Source organism: Macrobrachium nipponense, chromosome 9 (assembly GCF_015104395.2).
Source record: "Macrobrachium nipponense isolate FS-2020 chromosome 9, ASM1510439v2, whole genome shotgun sequence".
Taxonomy (NCBI): Eukaryota; Metazoa; Arthropoda; class Malacostraca; order Decapoda; family Palaemonidae; genus Macrobrachium; species Macrobrachium nipponense.
The window spans coordinates 84,766,761-84,785,884 of NC_061110.1; the positions used below are offsets into that span (position 1 = coordinate 84,766,761).

General features: G+C 34.3%; 1 protein-coding gene across 2 annotated transcripts in view; it reads left to right on the plus strand.

Moving 5' to 3' along the window:
• The first annotated feature begins 541 nt into the window (after positions 1-541).
• Positions 542-19,124, plus strand: part of LOC135218554 (uncharacterized) — a 201,816-nt gene continuing 183,233 nt past the window's right edge. The window contains exon 1 of one of the 2 annotated variants that reach the window (XM_064254932.1): positions 542-615. The gene's annotated coding sequence lies outside the window, so the exon portion shown is untranslated. Of the gene's footprint in view, positions 926-19,124 lie in introns of both variants that reach the window. The other variant, XM_064254931.1, reaches the window with a different exon arrangement.

Consider the following 19,124-nt stretch of genomic DNA (forward strand, 5'->3'; position numbering starts at 1 on the left):
GACATACTATATATATATATCATACCTATGTATACTTATATCTACAAATTATATATATATATATATATATATATATATATATATATATGTATATATATATATATATATATATATATATATATATATATATATCTTCCCTTTATATTCATGCCCTTCAGCACAAAATTCAGCAAATCTCGAAATATACCCACGAATCTGGTAGGTATTCATGCCTTCCTATTACGCATTTATCTGTTACCATAACTCCCAATGTTTTTTCCCCCGCCAACTGATTCCTTAATAGATTTGGATTTGCATTTTAAGAGAAGAGGGGAGAGAGTTGACAGCGGCGCTCGTAGGAAGGAGACAGTAAAGGGAGCTGGACGAGGAAGAGAGAGAGAGAGAGAGAGGAGTGAGTGCACGGGTTGTTGGCGGGAGGGGAAGGTACGGGGAGAGGGGGGGGCGGGGGGTTTTATGTCGTGGGTGACGGCTTTACGTGGGGGGGAAGGGGGGCGTGGGGGGGTAGGCGGCGATAGCTTGAGCCAGGTTAGTCTCAGGTTAACGGGAGTTTGGTTTGGCGGCGCCGACCTTCGGTTCGGTGGGAATTTGGCCGCCAGTTACACGTAGACCTCTATGGTGAGTGAACGTGCCAAGGACTGGGTCTGGTCTAGGATTATCCTCCCCTTTTTCAAAAAAAAATTCTTAACACTTCCTCGGACTTATTCCCTCACGAACTGCTTTATTCCAAGTACTGGATCTTTCTTTTCGGAGTGCCATGAAAGTTTAGTAGTTTTGTAAATGAGTTTGTCGATGAGTACGACTCACTAATGGATGTATAATAATGGAAGCAAAGACAAAATAAGGATTTTCTCTGTCGAGGTGAAAAGGAGTGGTCAGCGCGTGTCAGTTTTACTGGAAATCACTGTCGTTTTGCAAACTTCTTCTGGTAAATGAAAACTAGTCAATAAATGTTTGTGTGTCTGTGTATGTGTGTTTATTTTTTTTTTAACAAATGCTTGTCATCTACAATACTTTTATAAACATTTATCTGTCTTTTTTTTCTGTGTAGTTGTAGTCCGCAAATTATTTTAAAGATAAAAGTGTTGACTGTATTCGACGGAAAGTTTGTTTTTAATATAATAAAGAAAGTTACTTATTTGATAGTTTGTAATGATTTTTTTTTAGTATGCAGATTTGCATACTGAAATTATTATTGGAAACAGAGTACCTTTCTGAGTCATTCATCACACATTTTACTTGATTCTGTCATTGTACGACACGTCCCTTTCCAGATTCATTTCTCAGACTTTGTTTGATTCTTTTATTAAACCAAGGTAACTTTGTTTGCGTCACGGAGGCTATAATTAAAACGAGAGCTGCTTGATTAAAAGAGAACTCAGACTTTATTTGATTTCAGTGCTCTAGCTGAAGCAGGGGCCATCAAGTTATGAAATTCGCTATCAGCTTTGTATTACGTCACATAATTCGCTTGATGATTTCACCGAAAAAGTAACGCCGTGCGCAGTGCGTTACGAATTCAGATAACAAGTTTGTGTGTACTTCGTAATTGGATTTGTTTGATGGTATTAATATATCTAAAGCCCCTTGATGCGCAATACAACGCAGACTTTCTTTAATTATTCAAGCGGCACATCCCGTGTCCTGCACACGGATGATGTTATTGGAAAAACATAAAAATATATACGTAACATTTTGAGCGATTCTCAGGCAGAAAGGCAGACAGATGGGATTTAGAGGCACCATTCTTATTACACGTATTGGAGTACTTTAATTCGTTTCCTTACTTCCCGGATTATTTAATTGCCTTCATCCTATCTGAAACGTACCTTTATGAGAAAAATATGTAAATAAATGTGGAACATTTTGAATGCCTCTCTTACAGAAAGACAGACAGGCAAGGCTTGAAGATATATGATTGTTATTGTACGTATTTAATTATTTTAATTCATTTCTGTGTTTCCAAGATAATTTCATTCCATTCATGCTATTTGATAGATTACATTATGAGAAAAACATATAGATATATGTGGAATATTTTGAATAATTCTCAGAAGAATTCTTCAAAATATCATCTCTATCATACGCATTTCACCATTTTATTTAATTTCCTTATTTCCAAGTTTAATTAATTCTCTTCATGGTATTAAATAATTCAATACTGCGTTACCTTACATTCATATTCTTACAAAGTACGTTCCTTTCAGGTACGTTATTCATTTTTATGATTTCATCCCCTTTATAATTTCAGAGAGCCTCCTTTGGCCAAATATTTATGCGGTGGGTCGCCAAAGTTTATAGCAGGTACGGCTGGACATTTGCAATTGATTTGCGGTTGTAAACTCCCTTCCTCATGAAGTTTTAATAAGCAGCTTCGTGCCAGGGGAGGGTTATTGCCCTAAACCATTGATTCTCCAGGGAAGCAGAGTTCTCGAGTTTCTCTAAGCGATTATTATTATTATAACTGCAAGGTCTCTGTGGAGCTATTGCTATTGCTTATATTCCTGTTTTTGTAAAGGCTTTGGCCTTGAATAATCAACTACAGTTTCACACAGTAGTTTAGACCATTTGGACAACCGGACTCGAAAATGTGAAATTCCAACAGAACGGACTACTTTACCGAAACGAAAGTCCCAGAGAGCCGGTTATGATACTACAATAGCAAACTATACTTTTATTGTTATTGTTATTCTTATTCCTCTTTTCTTCGAGTTTATTGAAACTTGGTAGTTTAGTATTTTAGTGATTGGTGGTTATTTCCACTAAACATTAAAAGATTAAAAATGGAAACATTTTTCTACGACTCGGAAACTAAAATACCAAACTTGGTAGTTTAGTATTTTAGTGACTGGTGATTATTTCCACTAAATATTAAAACGTTTTTCTACGCCTCAGAAAAATATGACAGTTATAAATCTCTGGTCTCAGACTTGATCACAGTCGAATGTTTCATTAATTAAGAAATACTCATCGTAGCATGAGTCTTATATAAAACGGAGAAACAAATCCATAGTTATATAACTGTACAGACATAATTAAGAATATAACTGTACGTTGAGCATTCGAAATTCTGTACCATTCTCGTTCTCTACTGGAAATGAAAAGGAGAATGGTGCAGATTATAGAGAGATCTCCACGAGTTTTATTTTCAAATACATTTGTACAGTTACATAACTGTGGATTTGTTTATCCGAATGTCTTATCATAATTATTCCTCTCTCTGAATTTCACGAATATGCATTTATAGGTACTTCTTTAGTTCATTGTTTTCTTACATTAATTTTGATCATTAACTATTTTCCATGGCCACAGGCCAATTAAAAGGTGAAAATCTTATTTTTTTTTATTTTGGTGAAACTTGGTGTGTAGTAGGTATCATTTGTATTAATGACTTTTTCCGTTCATTTTTTTCCCTTAATCTGTGTATTAAGGCCATAAGATAATTTAATGACAAACAAATTTTACATTACGCTTTTTATAGGATCTCATAAGTTATGAATTAGAGGTCTCTGATATTAAATTAAAAAAAGATATTTGTAAGGTAGCACAATAAATTCTCTATTTTAATTTAAAAAAAAACACTAATCCATAACTTTTAATATTTCATACGTAATAAAAACTGAATTCAATCATAATTGCATTAGGTCGTGTGGGTAGCGAGTAGTGTTAATTATTCTCCAAAACGTATAACACAAAGCTAATAATGACTATCTCCGACGGCAAAGTTGGACGGAGGATAAATTATCATCCACGTTTGTCTTTTTGACCGTTTGATTCTCTTTCGGTCCTTGTGATGTATCCAAAATTTAATTCCATATTTCAAGATTTTACCAAAAGATGGACTTCGGGACTGGCAAACAAGTGGTGACACTCTGCGAGATACTGACATCTGGATTCGCATGCAAGAACCCAAAAAGTAGGAAGACGAATAGTGAAATGTGGAGGGCCCTCCCCGTAGATTTATCTAACTGGCGATTCCTTTTGGGGTGGATTGAGGAGGCTTGGGTGAGGGATTACTATTGTTATTGGCGTTTCTGCAGCTGCTGGATCCGTTAATGTCAGTGTTAATGGAGGTGGTGGTTATTGTGGTTTATCTCCTGGTGGTATCAGTAACATTGCTTGTATTATCGATATCAATAGAAGTGAATATCATTGTGCTCGTGGTTTATATTTTGGACGTCTCAGGAGAATGATGCGTATCTCGCCTACTTAGAGATTGTTCGCAGTCACGGCCGGGGATGATATTTTAACAAGACTAGAGCCTTACAGCTGATAAAAAAGATTCCATTTTCTTCCATCCCTTACGTTTTAGGGTGTCTGTTTCGTCTAAAATGTTCTTACTACTCTATACAAGTCTTACTTTGTCCTACAATTCTATCTCATTACATTTCTCAAAATTTAAATATTCAGGTTCCTTAGGCTGATGGCTTTGTATCTACCATATTGCCCTATATTGCGCAGATATGATTCAATAAGAAATCCATTTGATGAAGAATAATTATCAATCAAAGATTTTGCTTAACTTACATTCAAATGAACCAATGCCTATATAATTGTTCACTGTGTGTAAGGAGTTTCTCCGTTATCTGACTTGAAATCATTGAATAGGAGTTTTTCATAATGTTTTCACTCTTTTAAAAGTTACTGGGTTTCATTTTCTCTTTGTAGTAATAAATTTCAAGTAAGATTTTGCAACGTTATTCCCTAAAAAAGTAGAATAAGGTAAATGAAGAAATCCATGAACGTGCCTTCCTTTTTTCATGCCAAGCAGAGTAATAACGAAATGTCCGCGGCAAATATGAAGAAATTACAGAGGAGGGCCACACCTAGCTCTCTTGACAATTGCATTCGGGCCACGCGTGTTCCCCGACTATCATTACGTAACCTTACCCCAGAAATTAGACGTAATTCAGAGCGCAGAGCGTTTGTGTCATAAAAAGGTATGTGGACACTGCAAACCCAATTCTACTTTCGCTGTTATTCCAAAGATAAAGCAAGTTCATTGCGCGGTTACGCCAATGGGGGAGTTCACGCAACGAGTTGCATAGCCATCGCGATCCGAATGTTTTGAAAAATGCAACTTGAAAAATAAAAGTTTAGGTTTACTGTAACCGGGATAATTGAGTTTCGGGAAACAAGTGCGAGGTCTAAAGAGATGCCCAGTAAAGTGTTCAGCTTCATCTCCTCGTTGAATTTGAAATGATCTATTCACGTGAAACTGCTTTGCTTCGTTTATGCCTGTTGACCGATGGTTTCGTGTGCATTATGAAATTGAAAATATCATTTATATATTTCCTTTAATATATCTTTTTGATTATGCTACGAAATGAAAACATCATTTCAAGAGTTCTGCAAAACTATTGTATGGGACGCAAACAAGATTCTTTCCGGTTGTATATGATAAAATATCTTTGGATGGTATTCTGTAAGCGATAAAATACATTAAAATAATTGAGAAATTTGGTCATTTGACGCTTATATATGTGGACGAGAGTAGCGTTGCTCTTTAAGCGTCGCAGTCGGTGAAAAATGTTATACTGCTGTGAAAAGGACTCTACTTTTCAATTCAAATAGAAACATCATACTTTGATCTTTCAAATTATGTTACATTCATTACATCTGAGTTGTTATGTAAGGTTATTATTCCCGCTGCGGATAGACACAGCAAGCATTCATCAGGATGCAAATGCGCTGCACATTACAATATGATTCTGGTGCAAAAGAGAGAGAGAGAGAGAGAGAGAGAGAGAATTTGTCACCGTTCTCGCGCCAACTTTAATTCCAATGACAAAAAATCTACTGATAACGGCAACTCGTAAACTGAACAGATGATTTAGTTATATATCATTCTTAGTTATTATCACGATAAAAATACAGTTGACCTTAATGAGAGAGAGAGAGAGAGAGAGAGAGGAGAGAGAGAGAGAGAGAGAGAGAGAGAGAGGGACAGTTTGTCACTTTACTCCTGACCGTTTCAATATCAATAACAAATTTAAATGAAAAAACTGCCACCCGTACGATGAATAGATGATCTAGTTATATCATGCTAAATTTAAGCCGAAGATACAATTGAACCTAGTGTGTGTGTGTGTGTGTGTGTGTGTGTGTGTGTGTGAGAGAGAGAGAGAGAGAGAGAGAGAGAGAGAGAGAGAGAGAGAGAGAGAGAGAGAGAGAGTTTGTCACTTTACTCCTGACCGTTTCAATATCAATAACAAATTTAAATGAAAAAACTGCCACCCGTACGATGAATAGATGATCTAGTTATATCATGCTAAATTTAAGCCGAAGATACAATTGAACCTAGTGTGTGTGTGTGAGAGAGAGAGAGAGAGAGAGAGAGAGAGAGAGAGAGAGAGAGAGAGAGAGAGCTACTTCTATTCCAATAAAATAATAGCTGAAAATATCTTTAACTTGTGCAGTAACCAGATGATCTAGTTATATCATTCTCCTTTATTCCTACACAGGTAATTCGAGAGAGAGAGAGAGAGAGAGAGAGAGAGAGAGAGAGAGAGAGAGAGAGGTAGGTTATATTTCTCTCCTGGCCACCCGTAAGGTGACAAAGTAATTTAGTTATATCATTCTTAGTTAATTTCACAATGGAAATACAGTTAGACTTGAGAGAGAGAGAGAGAGAGAGAGAGAGAGAGAGAGAGAGAGAGAGAGAGAGAGAGAGAGAGTTGTCACTTTTTACTCACTGTCATTTCAGTTCCAAGAAAAAAAATTAAACTGAAAATAAGTTCTGCAACTCGGAAGGTAACAAAGTGATGTATTTTTATAATTCTAAGTTAATTTCACGATGGGAATATAATTCAACTGAGAGAGAGAGAGAGAGAGAGAGAGAGAGAGAGAGAGAGAGAGAGAGAGAGAGATTTTGTCGTTTTTCCTCATAACATAAAAATTACCTGAAAATAACTGATTTAGTTATATCATTCCAATTCATTTTCAAGCTGAAAATTCAGGTAAACGTTAAAAGAAGAGCAGCGTGGAAAGTCCACTGAAAACTGCAAGAAAATACCACTTCTTCTTTTTCTTCTTCGTCTTCTTCGCAGTTTATCTTGCCCTGAGGATTTCTGCTCCGCATGTCACTCGCCCCAAGGCCGTCCATGTCACAGTGAGCATTTTAATTCCTCTGAAATTTTTGGGGGAATTAATGCTTGCTTATTCCCCTCGGCACCAAGAGTCGTCTCTGTCTCGGTCTCTCTCGACAGCCATCCTTTATTTCGTTTGTCCATGGCCAGAAATAAAGCAGTTTTATTTTATTTATTTATTTATTTTTTCATTAACGTTGGTTTTTTTCTGACTTTTTGTTTGAAGAGGTACTTATGTAATTAATTGTTTAGTTCGTGTATGATATTTTCTTTCTTCTCTTGGGTGTTTTTAGTTGTTGTAATTAATTAACGTTTAAATACACTTTGTGAAATAACGAAAATAATATCATAAAAAGGTAAATGAACAAAACCGTGAAGCTAGCTAATTAGTTATGATTACATATATACTCCTCCATCCCAGTTACTATATTATTATTATTATTATTATTATTATTATTAGTTAGTAGTAGTAGTAGTAGTAGTAGTGTAGTAGTAGTAGCAGTAGTAGTAGTAACAACGTTATTAGTGCTATTAGTCTGTTTTCTCAAAACATACTAGGCATAAAATGAAGAACCTGCAACCTATGACACGAATCCATTTCACTGTCTAATGCAGACAATGATAAAAAAAAAAATTACTTTCGAGCACACCTCCCGAAATTGACCAAAACGACTCCCTAAACTTTGAGGAAGCCACCGATGACTTTTACCATCAACAAATGAATATATAGTATAAATGTCCTTTGCTTAGCTAAAGCCAATGTAGACTGGGACTGGGAGGGGTTAGAGAGGGTCCCCCCCCCCTTCTCTTTCGGAACGACTTAATATTTCACAGACTCGAAATCCCTTGTTTGTGGTAGGGTCCTCAGGAGTGGGTAATTTTCGAGTGGAGGGGGAGGAATGAGAAGCGAACGAAGTGCTCTTCCGGAGCCCTCCAGAAGTGGAGGGAAAGGGAGAGTGAATAGGCTTCTTTTAATTATTTCAATGCGCCGGCAGTGTTTCACTTCCAGCGGCTTCTCTCCACCCTCCGAGGATAAAATCGCAAGATTTGAGTGCGTACGAGCCTGTAGTTTCGGAGGGAATTTCAAGAGAGTATATGGTGTACCTACTTCACGTACATATAGTACTTATATTCTGTATTCTGGAGTTTATATATATATATATATATATATATATATATATATATATATATACTCCGGAATACAGAAGATAAGTACTATATTTCAGAGACTGCTATCTCTCTTCTCCCAGGTAATGACATATAGAACTCATTTTCTATATTCTGGTGTTTTATAGGCTCTTTTTTTCAGATGGAGTTCTGTTGTAACAGAACATTTTTACCAGTGTTTTATATATATATATATATATATATATATATATATATATATATATATATATATATATATATATATATTCGCGTATATGAACTCTTAGACTTATAAAGAATAGCCAGAAATCACAGCGATTCTTATTGTATTTAACCATCTCTCAGTCTATTTATATATAGACACAGAGAGATAGATAGGTAAACAGACAGGTAGTTACCGTCTGCTTGTGTATATTTGTGTACTGGTTCCCACTGAAACAGGTGAAGTGGCAGGAGCGGATGGGGGGGGGGGGGGGGGGGGGGGGGGGGGGGGGGGGGGGGGGGGGGGGGGGGGGGGGGGGGAGGTTTATACGATGTTCGCGAAATGTATCAGGAGGCGTCAGAAAGTGCTTGGGTGGATATTGAAAGGAATGGCCGGGAAAATTGGACGCTGTTGGAACTACAGTTGCAGGCAGAAGGGAAAACTGCGCAGGAATAACAATAAGAAGAGGGAGGAGGAGGAGGAGGAAGTCGAGGAGGGAGTTAATAAGAATGGAATGAAGACTTGTTAGTGGAAATTCCGAGTTCCGCAATAAATGCAGGATTTTTTTATGCTTTGAGAGAACATGAGTGGGAAAACATTATATCATCATGAGGTCATTGTTGAAAATTAAGCTGGCCTTATGCCAGCGTGGGCTCTTTCTCATAGAACAGCCCGTAGCCACGAGGTCGGAAATATGACACGGAATACCCCATATGTTTACAACAATTATGAGAAATATGTAACTGATCTCGAGATGTATGTTTTGATCATATCTTGTTTATACTAGTATCAGTTTTGGTATATAGAGTATTGCTATTCTAATAATACATGCTAATTGATCATGCAATACTTGGTAACCTATCTTAACGGGTTCCATATAAGCTCCCCAGTTGTGTGTGTGTGAGAGAGAGAGAGAGAGAGAGAGAGAGAAAGGACACTGCCAGATCAGATACTCGTGTTGTTATCATTTTAATAATAAATCAAGAAAACTACGAGTTGTGTCTTCTTTGGAAAACACCATCACTGCACATCGAAGGGAAGTGAACTCAGAGATTGGCTACTCCCCGAATGGATTTCAAAATGAAAGAGGAAAACTGATAGATATTACCTAAAGAGATTTTGGTCGTTTGCTGTGAAAACTTGATAAATGCAGACAATATGATATGAAAAGGGCGGTATGGTTGAGGTGGAGTCAAATTCGTGGGTACTGCACCAGGAATGTAAGATATGTCTTAATGAGGAATAACTCTTCATTTGTAGGACGCGAATGGATAGTATAGCTGCGGCTGGCGCTGAGAGAGTTGCAGGACATTTCATTTTACCCAGCATACCTCCTCGCAAGTGGTGGGACTGAGGATGCACGACCGATGACGGATTAACTGAAATAAGTAAAAAATGCTTCTGCGCAATCAACTTCCCTATACAGCAGCTACAGCTTATAATCAAGGCCAACGAAAATAGATCTATTTCTCGGCGGTCTCGGTTTAAAGTTTGTGTGGGTTCCATGCTTGCCTTGATAGCATTTTCATATTTTTCCCATGAAAAAAAAAAAGACAAATAAAGAAACACTGAATAGTTTAGGGTGGATGATTTTCACAGATGAGGCAGTGCTAGTTGGCAATAATTTTGAAAAGATGTCAGGTCTATCGATCTGCCTGAAAGTGTTTATTAAATGGTTAAAAAAAAAGAAAAAAAATGAGGTTTAAGCGTAGGAAGAGAGTGGTCGTGATGGGACCTGAAAATATGAAAGAAGGTGCAACAGTCTGACTTTGGCTGGTGGACAAAAGAGCGCATTTGATTCAAAATGGAGCTCAGGATTATATGTAACAAATGATGATAATAAGTTCCCAGACTCAGAAGAGGATGGAAGGAAGGAAGGAAGGTAGGAAGGAAGTCAACATTTCAGCAACTCAATGAGGAAGAAAGTGACTAGAGAAGCAAAAAATCGAAATTCATGAAGAAATTGTCGAGTCAGCTTTCCTCGACGGAAGTGGAATCTGGACGCTGAATGCGAATAAAAGAAGAAATGTCGGAAGTTGTGGCGATAAACTGTCTGCCTAGAATACTCGATATGTAGCGACACGATCAAAACGTGGAAAATAATTTAACTTGGGGATCAGAGTGGAGGGAAGTTGAGGAGGAGTCTATAATTCAGAAGATTTGGGAAGGAGAACAAGAAGGAAAACATAAAGTGAAAGTTAAGAGGTAGGAGAGCTGCTGTTGAGTGGTCAGTGCAACCAGTGCAAGAATGTAAAGAGGATGTAGATATATAATGATATATGATATATGTATATATACGTATATATATATCTATATATATATATATATATATATATATATATATATATATATATATATATATATGTATACATATATATATATATATATATATATATATATATATATATATATATATATATATATATATGTATATATATATATATATATATATATATATATATATATATATATATATATATATATATATATATATATATATATATATATATATGTGTGTGTGTACCTATATCAAGTATAAAAGGCCCATTAAAACGCTTTGGTTTAAAAATAAGGACTGTATTTCGGTGGCCTGACTACCACCCTTATCACTACTTGATAAGGGTGGTAGTCAGACACTGAAATATAGTCCTTAGTTTTAAACTAATGTGTTTTAATGGGCCTTTTATATTGAGACGGATCCTGTTTTAACTGAAGTATATATATATATATATATATAATATATATATATATATATATATATATATGTATGTATGTATGTATGTATATGTATATATATGTCCATATTATATATATATATATATATATATATATATATATATATATATATATATATATATATATATATGATATGTATGTATATATATGTACATATATATGTATATATATATATATATATATATATATATATATATATATATATATATATATATATATACATATATTCATATATATATATATATATATATATATATATATATATATATATATGCATACAGGAGTCTACCATCATAAAATTATGTCTCAAACTCGGTGGGATAACATCACCTGGATCCACCCGACCGAGGAGAATCTTAAATATTTTTTGAAAAATTACTATTATTATTCGTGCATAAATAAACATGAGCATGAGAATAGCAAGCCTGTATTTTATGCACAAAAATGAACAAAACCTAAAGAATCTTTCACCTATTTTCCTATGAAAGGGCTTTTTTTTGCATTTCGTTAAAGAGAGGAACGTCTTCCCTCTCACGATGTCTTGGAAGGAGAAGAGACCCATTTCTGACTTCGCTGTAATGCTAATCCGCAAACAATGGAGATTATTTGATCGCTCAGGGAAGATAGAAGACGCACGGACTATCAATCATCTCTGTCCTCGTGAACTTGATGTTCACTAATTGCGACTGGAAATCCATCTGCTGGGAACAAGATACGATCTCTAATCTTAAACGAAAGTGGATATCGAGATGCCTCTCAAGAATAACCCAGTCGATGGAAAATGGAAAATTTCAGCATAAGACTACCATTGCTCGAGAGACCAACAACAAACAACGGCAATATTCTATCATCCAGCTTATGGAGAGGCCTTTAAAGAAGAAATAAAGGCTCTAACGAAGAATATTTTGTCAAAAGGAATACTCCTTTTTACACACTGTGGAAAGGTCGTACTCAATATTTTGAATTCCACTAACCAACAGAAATTTATAATTACTTAAAACAACATTTCCTCGAAAAGGAAGAAGGAACGCATAGTCAGTATAGTTTACAAGACTGCTCGTCTGTAAGGGAAATAGTGAATTGCATAAACATAGCAAAAGTAAAACGCCTACATCCCTGCTAAGACGTCTGCAAATCACATAGACCAAGGGCCAATATTCCGACACTTAACTGGAAATGCGCGACTGATTGAAAAGGCTGAAACAATTCGGGTTTCGAAGAGAGAGAGAGAGAGAGAGAGAGAGAGAGAGAGAGAGACTACGTGATTGCAACTACAAATGAATAAAACACGCATATGTCAACATAAACGAAGAAAGATGGTACTACAGGATATGACAGCTATGGCATTCACACAAAGATGTACAAAAGAAGAGAGAGAGATGGAGAAGAACAAGTAAACCTTCAAAAGTTCAGTTCATCTCCTGGTCCACTCATTAAATCAGACCCTCAGTTTGAAATTAGCTGAGTGCTAAGGAGGAGATCCTTTCCATACCTCTGTGACTCACTGGACCTGCCCATATTCTCAGGGCCAGACCTGTCGACACCGTATCATAGACGCTCACCGAGAGGGACGCCACCCCCAGGCCACACGGGTAGATGAAGAGATATGCCATGGGTCGCGGTTCAGGTTACAAACTAATTACGAAACAGCAGAAGGAGCCGACAGTTCCCCACCCCTCACCCTTATTTCTCTCCCTCCTAATATATTCCAATTCCAATAATACAGTGAATATACTACATTGCCAAATACATTTACCTACATGGATGTCTTACGAGAAAGAGGCCGTTCGAGAAAATGCTCGCTCAATCTAAAGAACCATTTAACAAATGCAACAATTTGTCATCAGAAGATAAGTACACGAAGTTAAATCCGCTAAACGCCTTAATGAAATAGCAAAGTACTGAGAAGATCAGTATATTTTCCCTGTTTGGATGTTACAAGCTTAGAATATCACCTACGATAACGATTTGATGAACGGAAACAAACTAGAAAAATGCAAAGGATAAACCAAACATTGAATACTACTAATAATAGACATCATTAACCAAGGAGACTCTCTTAGAATATTCAAGTCTGTAAATCTTGCATCACCAAAAACTTTAATACAAATAAAACTAATGCAGAGGAGATTAAATGACATTTGATACAAAACATGCATCGACTTATAAAACATCATCACACGTAATTGTACATTCTCACTCAGGCGTGCCTTGGCATATGTTTCTATGTGCTCCAAAGTCTTCATATCCCTACACGGGTCATTTTGGTAATTGGGGCATGAGTGTCTGTGTATGTCCATCTTCGTTTTTAATTTGTGTGATGATTCTCCTTCTTGAATTGGTCTGAGGATATTAACTTTTTTACGGGGTTAATGGATGGCAGGTAAAAGGAGGAATGGAAAGATACTTATTGAAGTGTGAGTAATTGCTGCTATGTACATGTATGTATGTATGTATGTATGTATGTATATATATATTATATATATATATATATATATATATATATTATATATATATATATATATATCTATATATGCTATATATATATATATATATATATAGATATATAGATATAGATATATATATCTATATATATATATATCATATATATATATGTATATATATATAGATATAATATATATACATATATATATATATATATATATATATATATATATATATATATTAGATAGATAGATAATGCTCGGGCTTCTATTTTTATATTTTTTCTTTTTTTACCTGGCACATTAGCCAATACGTGACATTTCCCAGTGAGAAATAAACTGCTAAATCACAATCAGGAATTCCGAGCTTTTTTGTTTGTCTTCTGTCGATGGAATTGTACATCACAGTGACCCACAGACCTAAGTAGAGATTGGCCGCGGGATTAAGGGATTTACCTTTCCTGAGAATTCGAAGCTGTGGACAAAAAAAAAAAAAAAAAAAAAAACAAGCATGTGTATCATACATATGTGCGTGTGCGTTGTCTATCTGTTGATTCCATCAACATACTCTCATTTAAACCTGTGATACGTGCAAGTATGTTCATCAATTTTGACATTGATATGCACGAAAAACGTATTCACACTTATTTGTTTATGAATCATTTGAAAAATAAAGTAGCATAAAAAATACACTTTATGTGTTTATGTGTGTTGTATATCTGTTGATTCCGTCAACATAAACACGTAAACGTTGATAAGTAGTATATGTATGTTCATCAATTTTACATTGATATTCATATGAATGTACGAAAAACACATTCGTATTTATTTGTTTTGAATCAATTGAAAAGTGTAACAGCACAAAAACACATTTATATATGTTTATGCGTGTTGTATATCCTTTGATCACATGAACATCAGCGTGTAAATATTGATATATAAATGCATGTTTATCAATATTTACATTGATATCTAAATGCATAAAAAAAATACAATTCACATTTATTTTATTATGAATCAATTAGAAAATGTAATAGCAATTATGGACATGAGCAGCCACCCCATCCCCCCTAATCTGACCCCTCCCCCCCCCCCCAGCAAAAAAAAAAAAAAAAAAAAGGCGCAGCTTTTATCTCGTAGAAAATTAGACTAGACGCGTAACTGTGCTCCATAAGTCATACATTCATATTACGGATAAAATGTAAATTATTTCCGTGCATCTCGTCTTCCATAAATTCTCGTTTGCTTCATGGCGGGATTACAGACCGGCTGTAACAACTTCCATTATCTAATGCAGAAGTTCTCAACGCTCCCTTTTTTTTCTTTGTTTTACATTTTGTCTGTTTTTTGTTTTGTTTCATTGCTGCGGACCACGTAACCTCTTTAATGATGACGAAGGGAATAGAGAACGAGCTCCTCTGGACCATTTATCTGTGACATATTTGTCTAGCGGTTTCACTTTTTTTTATATATATATTCCTGATCATCAGTGTGCATAATTTCTTCTGGTATTATTTCATGAATTCACGCATACTCATACTATATATTCATAACTGTGTATACATATAACTGTGTGTGTATGTGTTATATATATATACATATATATATATATATATATATATATATATATATATATATATATTATACATGTGTGTGCATGTATATGTATTTATATATATATATATATATATATATATATATATATATATATATATATATATATATATATATATATATGTGTGTGTGTGTGTGTGTGTGTGTGTGTGTATACATGAGTATATACGTACATAAGTTTGCATATTTTCAACAGGAGAACCTTTCCTCTATCAAATCGCTATAATCGACGTACTTTAACTTCTGAATCGTATGGTGTGGCTTCCATAACGTAAAATCATATTGACTGTCTTACTAAGAAATGATTACTAGCACTGTATTCGTACCGAAATGTTCCCGACTCCTTTATGACGTCATCACTGGGCAATCCAAGATGGCATATCATTTCCTCACCGTTTATAATTCAAAGCATTGCACGAAGAATAGGAAGAAACAAAAACAAAAATGCACCGAAGTTTATTCGGCGCAATCGCGTTTTCTGTCGGTTGTATAATGTATGAAACTACCAGCCACGGCCAATGGAGCTCTCATGGCGGTTCTAGACGCATGGTCGTGGCTAACTTTAACCTTAAATGTATAAAAAAAAAAAAAATAACTACTAAGGCTAGAGGGCTGCAATTTGATATGTTTGATGATTGGAGTGCGGATGACCAACATACCAATTTGCAGCCCTCTAGCCTCGGTAGTTTTTAAGATCAGAAGGTGGACAGAAAAAGTGCGAACGAACACAGACAAATCGCCATCTCATTTTTTCTCTTTTATAGAAAACAAATAATGAAATTCCAGCGAAATTAAAATTGCAACGAAACAAAATCTGCATGACTACAAAGGTCATGTGCCAGCAGACCATGCATAATGAAACGAAAATGGTCATGTTTCATCTCCAACCATTTCAAAGCAAAAAAAAAAAAAAAAGAAAAAAAATGTGTCCCCCACAACGGTCGGCGAGAAGTTTCTCTTTAACTCGAAAAATGAGAAACATTACGCAACCCAAGAGTCATCATCACGCGTTACATGGCCAAGCAAGGCTCCGAGTTTTCTTCTCTGCAATATCTCTCGCATTGATGCGTTTCTTCTAAACAGAGCAAAGCAGAAGTTTTTATCAGAAGAATATCAACGCTAAATTCCAGTTTCTTTTTGCGAAGAGGTTTGTCAAAATAACTGGTTGTAAGAACTGTGAATTGCGTTTCTCCTTTTGAAGATTATTCAGAAGTCCTCAATTCTGAAATATTAATAAGAATCGACCAATAATCCCAAGAATTTTTATCTTCTTTCTTGACAAAATAAATGCAACTTGTCAGTATATATATTAAGACATTCTCTTCTCTCTCCTATTCAATCTGTGTTCTGTAAATGAGATTCGCGTAGACTTTTTCGTGAAGGATCGCTGGGTTTAATGCAGTGATTTTAAGCTCACAGGCCCAGCAGGAAATCATCTGCGCTTGAGCTAGAATTAAAATGTGACTTATAACAAAAAGGTTGCAAGCAAACAGTGAATGATAAAACCATCGTCTTATATATATATATATCTATATATATATATACTATATACTATATATATATCTATAAATATATATATATATATATATATTAATATATATATATATATATTTTTATTTATATACAGACACGTGTATATACGCAGCTTCATGCGTGTATATGAATCACAATGATGTGATAAATTTATATATATATATATATATATATATATATATATATATATATATATATATATATATTATATATATATAGTATACATATATATATATATATATATATATATATATATAGATGTGTGTGTATGTGTGCTTATGTGGGAATGTGTGCGCGTGAGTGTGTATGTGTGCATACTTGTGCGTACACTGTCTTTTTATTTCCTCACCTTGAATTTAAAATGCATTCTTCCGTCATCCGGATACCTCTGCCATCAGCCCTCTATTCTGGAGGGAATTTTGTTGCACAGCCTCTCCTTTGTTATTGTCTAGTTTTGAGTCCTCTATTGTAATGTGATGATCCTCTCACCGAGTTACGGAAGTGATCAGCTATTAAACCTTCGGGCGACCATTCCGACCATCCCGTTGTCTTAATTATCTTGTTGTCTCGCTCAAGCTACAGTATTACAAAGGCTATTGAGAACGCTATGGCGGCTTGACTCATGTTGAAATCCCTTATAATGGGGTGGATATTAAGTGTTTTAATGTTCCCTTAATGGTCTGTTGCCATTGTACATTTAAAAATAGTATTTTCTTCCTCGAGACTAATTCGAATCAGTGTATTGCTGGAATTGTTACAGATTGTTGATATTATTGGTCAATATTTTTTCCCGATTTGGGTTTGCCGTGCTACCCGGAAGCCAAATATATTGTGTGTATAATAGGCAATGATTTCTGTAGAATTTCGACGCGAGTTTTCCCAATTTACAGCAGTGATTTTATAAACATATATATATATATATATATATATATATATATATATATATATATATATATATATATATATATGTATATATATACATACGTATATTTGTTCTTACATATATATATATATATATATATATATATATATATATATATATATATATATATATATATATATATATATATATATATATATAGTATATATATATATATATATATATATATCTATATATATACACATATATGTATACATATATATCCCAGACAGATACTAGATTTCTTATGAATATTCTCAAGAACAGAAAATAAATTATATATAAAAAAAAACACAAGCACACAAAATTCAGAATCCATCTTTAGTTTCTCATTTTGGGAGTCGCAGCGTTACGATCCCTTAGCAGGCGCCATTCCCCCATGAAACGAAGGCTGAATAAAAAATCAGCCTGATTCCCTATGCAAAGTAGAACGTCCAAACATGTTTTTTTCAGGAGCTAATTCTAGTAATTTATTCATTATATGTTACTTAAGATAATGAAGATTGCCTCCAGTTCCAAGGCTTGAAATACGGAAGACTATTTCCGTGTATAATGGTATCTAGGCCTAACATTTATTTTATATTTATATAAAAGACGAGTTTTTTTAAAATAATTGTCCAAAATTAATATAAATTGTCATAACATTTCTCTTCGTAAATAGGAAAATATTGGATCCCTTTCCAGAAGATAAAAAAATTATTTGAATAGTTGTCTTTTATCTATAAAAAAATCAGGAACAGATGAAAATCAAATATTTAATGTGTTCACAATATCTCTCACATAATTATGTTAAAAATTATGGGAAATTCGTTTCAGGCGATCTACCTTACAAATACCCTAAAAGGAAAAATCATTAGTCATAATCGCTTCGAAAATAGAAGCTGATTCTATTTCGTAGTCATATTAAATATCTTTATATTTTCATATTTCGTGTGCACACAGCCGAACTCATGTACACTAGATACATGCAATCACGTATATATAAAAACACATACAGAGACACACACACACACACACACACACACACACACACACACACATATATATATATATATATATATATATATATATATATAATTATATATATATATATATATATATATATATATATATATATATATATATATATATATATATATATATATATATATATATATATGTATATATATATATATATATATATATATATATATATATATATATATATATACATATATATATATATATATATATATATATATATATATATATATATATATATATATATATATATATGTATATATATATATATATATGTGTGTGTGTGTGTGTGTGTGTGTGTGTGCCAAACAAATTGATGAAAGGAGTAATTCTTAAAAGAGGAGGGAGCATATTGAGATTCTGGATGAGGAAGTCAATAGCTACCCGGAGGAACGAACAGTGTAGGTTTAGACAAGGAAGATATC